The following is an 8,556-nucleotide window of genomic DNA, read 5'->3' as shown; positions in this document are numbered from 1 at the left end:
CATTTGGTTTTAGGTGAGGGAAAGATGAGTTCCTGACAATAAACAGCAGTTTAATCAAGACTTATAATGAGGGCTCACCAGCCGGTTAAGGCAAGCAGCCTTCACTAGATTTGCCTGCTCTCAGTGAGTCCCTCTGGGTAGCTGTGACTCTGGGCTGGAGGGGAGTCACAGAGCTGAGGTCCCTGCAAAGGGAAGCCAGCCTGCACGCATTTCCAAGAGTGTCCTGCTGCCGACTGGCGCCACGGTCACCCACTTGGGGCATTTTGAAGCAGCCTCAAATAAGCTTGCAACATCAGGGTTAGAGAAGAAGGTGGGTTAAGAGTCAAGGACACAGCACAAGTTTTAGATTTAGGTTTTAAAACCTGGTAAACTCTTATTTTTCTTTTTTATAAAGAAAAACAGAAGTTTGCAGTCTCCCTTCATTACCCACCGGTGCTTCTGAGCCATGAACTTTCCCCCACTTCGGAAACTTCTCTGGAAAATGCATTTCATGCTTGTCTACTTCAGTAAAAACCCTTGACTGAATTGTTACAAAACAGGAGACTTGGCCCAGGGAGTGTGAGAAATCTCCCGACGCGGCAAAGCCAGTTGGCATCCTTGAAGCCCTGTGTGCTCCGACCCCTGGTTTACCTGTCTTCTTGGACTGTGACCTTCTTCCAGCAGAAGGGGGTTCTGACTGTTCCCATGCCAGGGGGCCAGGAGGAGGCGGTCACAGCACATACATCACTTTCTCAGACACACTGAAGGGTGTCTCTTCGGATGAGGGGGGCTGACCTGACTTCAGGGCTCCGAGCTCACCAATACGTGAGACACAATCTTCAGAGAATTCGCAGAGCAAATCTCTCTGAAAGCCTCAACTTGGATTTTTGCTCTTATAAGGCTATGCCTGCCTTATTGGCAACCCACTCCAGTGTTCCTGCCTAGAGAATCCCATGGACACAGGAGCCTGGTGGGCTACCGTCCAGAGAGTCGGGAGTCGCAGAGTCAGACACGACTGAAGCGACTTAGCTCACAAAGCACACACAAGGCGGTGCCTGCATCATTATTAGCTTCTCGCTGCTCTTACACAAATGGGATAAGCCTCCTCTTTCTCTGCTGGTACAGACTTTTACCCAACAGTCCTTATATAGATCCTTAGCCAGCCAGTTTCCTGTTCTCCAGCACTGGGGTTTCTGAACTTAATCTCTTTTCTCAAGCTCTCACCCTGTTCTTTACTCCTTCACTCTCAGAAGTTGATCCAAACTCTTGTTTCCTTAAGAAAAGGGAGTATTTTCAATAAGAATTCATTGGGCACCTGCTATAAAGCAGGAAGTATGCTATTTGGGGAACATAAAGACAAATAAGTCATGAACTCTACCCTGGAGGGGCTTATAGCTGGATGAGGGAAAGTCACTCAGTCAAGTCACTCAGATCACTTGACTGAGCGACTGAACTGAATTGATGTGACATGTGGGATCTTAGTTTCCTGACCAGGGATCAAACCCAAGCCTCTTGCACTGGAAGCTTGGAATCTTAGCCACTTTACTGCCAGGGGAGTGCCTCACTGTCATTTTTTAAAATCAGACCCTGACTATTTCTTTTCTGGTCTGTTGGAAAGCCCCAATAATGAAGACTCTGCTTTCTGTCTCTTTTTATTTCACTTTATCTTTCATGGCATTTCACAAATTACATTTCTAGAATACAGATTCTTTTTTGAAAAAAAAAATTCCTTAAAATAAAAATTGATGATTTTCCACTGCCTGCACTAAAATTCAAATTTTTGATGTAGCACTCAGGACAGTGTGTCCTTGGCCGCCAGTTTTCTTTTTGAAACTCCCTTCTTTCCTTCTCATTCCACGTACATCATCTGATGTAGCCCTGTGTGATCACAGCGTGCTGCCCTGCCTCCCCAAACTTGCCTTGAATTCTTACACCTCCCAGGACCTACTGTGGTTTCTTCTCTACCTAGAAATGGCTTGTGCACTTGTCGAAATCGTATTCATGCTTCTGAGCCCAGCTTAAGTGTTACCTTCTCTGTGAAGTCTTCCCAGACCTCCTTTTCTCCTGGAAGATCAGTGGGTCTCCCCTCTGTGTTCTCATACCAGAAAAGTGAAAGTGAAGTCACTCAGTTGTGTCCAACTCTTTGCGACCCCATGGACTGCAGCCCACCAGGCTCCTCTCTCCATGGGATTTTCCAGGCAAGGGTACTGGAGTGGGTTGCCATTTCCTTCTCCAGAGGGATCTTCCAAACCCAGGGATCGAACCCGGGTCCCCCACATTGCAGGCAGATGTTTTACATCTGAGCCACTGGGGAAGTCTCTCTCTCTTTCTCTCTCTCATACCAGGGTGGTTCCCAGACCTGGCTGTGCACTAGAATCAATTGAGAAGCTTTAAAAAGATCCCGAAGCCTCAGCCTTACCTCATACCTTACACCAGAATATATGAGGGAAAGCTCTGTGCATTTGTAGCTTTTGAAATCTGATCTCAGGTGCTCAGAATTTGATAAGTTCAGATATTTATTCAAGATTCAATAATGCACAGGTTACTAACGGTCATCAAGGAGAACAAGATTCACTTTATTCTGGGTTAGCCTGATTCTCGGACAAGGAATTACTTTCCTCATCAGTTAGATTGTCTCCAGGATCTCTGTCTTTATCTCCGAAACAGACGTTCTTTGAAAGACCAAAGAAGACAACGGATGAAGTGGCCTGCTGTGATATTCTCATTTTGGGAAAATTACAGAGGTAATTCAGAATAAAGTTGGGACGTCCCATTCTCTGTTCTGTGGTTGTAACATTTTAAATCTCCTCTCTTCCAGGCACACGTGTGTGTCAGAATCTCTCCAGTTCTGCCAAGTCCAACTGCCATCGTACCCATGCTGCTGCTGCTGCTAAGTCGCTTCAGTCGTGTCCGACTCTGTGAGACCCCATAGACGGCAGCCCACCAGGCTCCCCCGTCCCTGGGATTCTCCAGGCAAGAACACTGGAGCGGGTTGCCATTTCCTTCTCCAATGCATGAAAGTGAAGAGTGAAAGTGAAGTCGCTCAGTCATGTCCAACTCTTCGCGACCCCATGGACTTCAGCCTACCAGGCTCCTCCATCCATGGGATTTTCCAGGCAAGAGTACTGGAGTGGGGTGCCATGGCCTAGACAAGACTAAATAAATTGAGATGAAGTGTTCCCTTGCACCACTAAACTGGGGTCTGAAGGTAAGTCTGCTAAATAAATTGTAAAAGATAGTATAATGTTTGTAAGTGAAATATTGTCAATACTCACAGTGAATTGTTTTTATAGTTCAGACGGGAAGTATCACAACAACTTACAGTGTGTCTCAGAACATCAAAAAGGTTCTCATTTGAGAACCAGAGCAATAAGTTTGCTATTACAGATTGGACTGGAAAGCATCAAAGTAATAGAATTGTTTTCTTGGAGGTTTAAATTCATTGAATAACATTTAACTATGATCTGTAGGAGTTTTAAATTCTAGAACTCTTCCCTGTGTCACCAAGCCCAGCTATCGTTCTGATCCTCGGGGATGTGAAATGCTAACATATCTGTATGTTCCGTGATTGGGTAGACCAGAGCTCTGCACTTCTCCCCACACACACCTGCCCTTTGCAAGGATGTGCAGACACCACACACGCGTGTACAGATACGTATGCCCACACTGCCACCGCTGGTCTGTCCACAGCCAGGGTCTAGATGAAACTCTGACTTTTAAGGTTGCTGTTTTCTTTGGCTTTTAAATCATGATCTTACTGTGGAATCCAAAACTCAGACAAACATGATGCCAGCGGAAGTCACAGCAGGATCGTTTGCGGAGGTTGGATATCTTTAAATTAAAGAAAACAAAAAACAGTGAGAGCGGGTCCTTAAAAACCAACATTTTATAACCTGAGTCATGCTCATGTTTTTGCTCCTTTGCTTAGAAAAAAAACAGTATCTCAGAGCTGACCTAAAACCTGGCTAGTGGTGCACGGCACGGTAGGGGATGGGCTGTGCACACCAAGGGGCATGAAGGAGGGTCCTCCTGCCCTTGGGGTCCAGGCGGAGGCTGAAGTCCTGAGGTTCTGGAGGACGATCCTTCTCACTCATACAGAAAACATGTCCATAAGAACAGTGTATCAAAAATATTTTTATTTAAAACTTTTTTAAGGTTCACTGTTCTGAACTGTAAAAATGAGCAGAAGTGACTACCCCTGCCGCCAGTCCCCTACTGGCAAAGCTGCCTCTTATCTATCAAGGCTCAGTTGAATTCAGTGGTTCTCAGCATGCGGTCCCCAGGCCAGCAGCAGCATCACTCCAGAACTTGTTAGAAAAACATATTCTCCAGCCCTTCCCCAGGCTTGGTGGCTCAGATGGTAAAGAATCCACCCGCAATGCAGCAGACCTGGGTTCGATCCCTGGGTCAGGAAGATCCCCTGGAGAGGGAATGGCAGCCCACTCCAGTATTCTTGCCTGGAGAATCCCATGGACAGGGGAACCTGGGGGCTACAGTGCATGGGGTCGCAGAGTCAGACACGACTGAGGGAGTAACTCTTTCACTATCACCCCAGATTTGCCCAATCAGAAACTCTGGGAGTAGGACCCAGAAATGGGTGCTTTGACTGGGTTTCTAGGTGATGCTGAGGCAGGCTCAAGTTGAGGACCACTGGCTTCAAACAATTCACTCTATGAAGAACCAGCACGTTGAATATAAGCCAACCATTCGCCATTGCTTACTGATAACATAGAAAAACCAATAGGGTCTCTAGAGTATTTGAGCCTTTTCCTAACATTTTTGTCATGTCAAAGAAAAGGGGGTAATGCAGGTATGGAGAAAAACATGTTTTTCAGCCAAGTCCCATTGATGTAAAAAGTGAAAAGCTGAGTGTCACATATAGGCACAAAAATAAACCCACTTAGATTTTCCTTTTGTTCCTTCCAATAAGAGATAGAACATGTTTAATTTGCTTTTCCCCCCAACTAACTATGAAGAACAAAAGACAAAGCCAGGGAAAATAACTGTTTTCTGTTGTGGTTAATTAAAGAGAGATAGCAGACTCTACAGAAGAACTCATTTTCTTGAAGGGCAGAGGCTTTCTCTATACTTCTTTATGTACCTAGAGCACTAGAGGATAGTTGGGTGGCATCACCGACTCAATGGACATGAGTCTTAGCAAACTCCAGGAGATAGTGAAGGACAGGGAAGCCTGGCGTGCTGTAGTCCATGGGGTCACAAAGAGCTGGACACGATTTAGTGACTGAACAAAGCACATTCCTTAATCTGAAATAGGGGTCTAATAACTATTCATTAAAATTGAGGGGAAAAGCAAATAGGAGAAAAGAAAAAGAAGTAAAAAGATAAAAATAGAAAAGCATCACAGGGAGAAATATAAACTTGAGAGACAAAGAAACATCTACAAGAGAAGGAAGATGCCAGGGGGAAATCAAAGAAAGTGACGGAGGTAAAAGGCGAAGTGACAGTTCCCTGAGAAACAGAGAACTCACCTGACTTATCAGTTATATGAATAAGGCTCATGAACTTCAGAGGCAATGATCTGGCTGCTCAGGCATGCAACATTTTCCCCTTTAAAAACTGCCTCTAAAACTCTTTGTCCCAAGATGCTGGCCAAGTTTCAAGGACCAAGGAGCAGACTCTTAGGGACACAGCGTGTGTACTAAGTCACTTCAGTCATGTCTGACTCTGTGTGACCCCATGGACTATAGCCCGCTAGGCTCCTCTATCCATGGGATTCTCCAGGCAAGAATACTGGAGTGGGGTTGCCATGCCCTCCTCCAGAACCCTCCGACCCGTGGATCAAAAATGCGACTCCTGAGGCTTGTGCATTGGCAGGTGGGTTCTTTAGGTAGAATCCAGCACCACCTGGGATTTTTACCTGAAGAAGGAACACCTTCCGTCAAGAAGAGATACTTGGATCTGAGATGAGTGGCTTATGAGGTAGTGATCTCCCCGTCACAAGGTATTCAAGCCAAGGAGTCCAGGTAGCTGCAAGGAGTACTACAGATGCTGTATCAGAAGAAGGGGGGACTTCCCTGGTGGTCCAGTAGCTGAGACTCTGAGTTCCCCATGCAGGGGGCCCAGGTTCGATCCCTGATCAGGGAACTAGATCCCACATGTCGCAACTAAGAGTTTCACAGACTGCGACAAAGGTCAGAGATCCCACGTGCTGTGACTGAGGTCCTGTGCAGCCAGATGGAAAAAAAAGAAAAAAAAAATTTTTTTTAAAGAAGAAGGGGAAGGGAGAGGTTGATTCTTTTAAAATCTTGAACTTTATTGAGCATATTTCTCAGAGTTCCACCTCACAGCTGCTGTTTCACAGATAGTAAGCGTGGGAAATATGGCTCAGTAGACCAAGGCCTGTGAATTCTCAACTTGAACCAAAATTCACCTTCACCTCTTCACCCGTCGCTACCCTATTTCACACTTGGTTTCATCTCCACAATGAGAATATGTCCTCACAGCAGATAGTGCAGATAACTGAGAAAAGCAGTTCTGAGAACTTAAAAAAAATGCAAATGTTCAGTAATTACCTTTTAAAATGTGAGAACAGTGCTTTAGAGCAGTAACTGAATAGTTCAGTCATAAGCAGAGTTGGCCTCAGGGGAAAACATAATCTGACTTAAGAGTTGGCAAGAGACGTTGTACCCACTCCCAAGGAGGGACCTACTTATTCGAGAAAAGATGTCAGAAATCCTGAGCTACCACATGAAAGCAGGAGCTGGTGGCCACTTCTTCCAAGTCAGAGATGGTGATCCAGCCCTGGAAAATGGCAGTTTCTGCAGTTAGTTTTCCCCTTTGGGAAAGCACCAGCACCTCCACACTGCTGATCTGGATACTGGCCTTGGACTTTCCGTCACGGGCAATAAACAAGAGAACCACGAGGAAAAGCAACCTGTGCGTCCACCGTCCTTAGACATCGAGGCTTATGTCACTATGGTGGCGGTGCTTTAGTCGCTCAGTTGTGTCCCGCTCCTCGAGACCCTATGACTGTGGCCCACCAGCCTCCTCTGTCCATGAGATTTTCAGGCAAGAGTATTGGAGTGGGTTGCCATTTCCTTCTCCAGGGGATCCTCCCTATCCAGGGATTGAACCAGCTACTCCTGCACTGGCAGACGGATTCTTTACCAACAGAGCCATTTTACAGTTGCTCAAACCCATAGAATGTACAACAGCAAAGGTGAGCTCTAACTCGAGCCTTGGCCATTGGGTGATGGCGCTGAGTCCATGTAGGTTCATCAACCGTAACCGATGTAGCGCTCTTCATTCAGCCCAGCATTTTGCATGATGTACTCTGCATGTAAGTTAGATAAGCAGGGTTATTTAATCTGCTTCGATCATGCCCAATTCTTTGTGACCCAATGGACTGTAGCCCTTCAGACTCCTCTGTCCATGCGATTCTCCAGGCAAGAATACTAGAGGGGATTGCCATGCCCTTCCCAAGCCAGGGATCAAACCCATGTCTCTTGTGTCTCCTGCATTGGCAGGGTGGTTCTTTACCACTAGTGCCACCTGGGAAGCCCTCCTTCTTTCATTGCTGATGGTCAAAAAATATTTATTATTGGTATACATCTATGCACACCTATTCATATATTGGAAAGAGTGAGATACATGTCGTGTGATGGTAAAATGCATGAATTCTAGAGTAAAACTGCTGGTGTTCCAATACCCCGACCAGCTGTGTACTCTGGGCCAGGTGCTTTGCCACTTTCTGACTCATTTCCTGCTTGTACAACAGGTATACTCAGAGTGTAATAGTTAAGAATGTTTTTGGAACGTTTTAGGCACTTTGCAAGAATTAGCCAATACAGTTGTACCAATAAAGGTAGAACTCTTGAGTAATATTTCTCATTCGGTGCCTGTTGGCGGGAACAATGAACATTTAGTGGAAAGGAGACAGAGATCAAAACTGAGATAGATTTACAGACCAATTAGCTTCTTTTCTGCTCCATGCCCATAGATTTCCCAATCCCCCCTCAGCTATATCAGTGAGGATAGTGGGCCAAAAGAGCTTCCTGAAATGAACCAGTTTTACACTCTCCATAAAACACCACTTCTTGAGGATCAGACATAACCCTCCATTTCATAAGCTCATCATGAAAGGGAATCTGAGCCTTTCCTGTTTTAATTAGAAGTGCTGATTCCATACACCCATGTTTATAGCAGCATTATTCACAAAAGCCAAAAGAAGCAATCCAAGTCTTCATAGCAGATCAGTGGATGATCAAAATGTGGTATATGCATAAATGGAACACTATTCAGCCTTTAAAGGAAATTCTAACACATGCTATATAATATAGACAGACCTTGAGGGCGCGATGCTAAGTGAAATAAGCCATTCACAAAAGGACAAATGCTTAAAACGTGTATAATATCATATAAGAAACGAATCGCCAGTCCAAGTTCGATGCAGGATACAGGAAGCTTGGGGCTGGTGCACTGGGATGACCCAGAGGGATGGTACGGGGAGGGAGGTGGGAGGGGGGTTCAGGATGCGAAACACATGTACACCCGTGGCGGATGCATGTTGATGTATGGCAAAACCAATACAATATTGTAAAGTAAAAAATAATACTA

At 45.4% G+C, this 8,556-nt stretch overlaps 1 long non-coding RNA gene across 2 annotated transcripts in view; it reads right to left on the bottom strand.

The window, feature by feature from the left end:
* Window positions 1-2,249: 2,249 nt before the first annotated feature.
* LOC104985626 overlaps window positions 2,250-8,556 on the bottom strand; it is a 20,764-nt gene continuing 14,457 nt past the window's right edge. Inside the window, exons 5-7 of one of the 2 annotated variants that reach the window (XR_824951.1) lie at window positions 6,650-6,741; window positions 5,858-6,162; window positions 2,250-3,810 (exon numbers count right to left, since the gene is read on the bottom strand). This is a non-coding gene — a long non-coding RNA (uncharacterized LOC104985626). The remainder of the gene's footprint in view (window positions 3,811-5,857; window positions 6,163-6,649; window positions 6,742-8,556) is intronic. The other variant, XR_824950.1, reaches the window with a different exon arrangement.

The sequence above is a fragment of the Bison bison genome, unplaced genomic scaffold (genome assembly GCF_000754665.1).
Source record: "Bison bison bison isolate TAMUID 2011002044 unplaced genomic scaffold, Bison_UMD1.0 scf7180017864053, whole genome shotgun sequence".
Lineage (NCBI taxonomy): Eukaryota > Metazoa > Chordata > Mammalia > Artiodactyla > Bovidae > Bison > Bison bison.
Note: the sequence above shows the minus strand (reverse complement) of the source record. Positions and strands in the feature narration are given on the sequence as shown.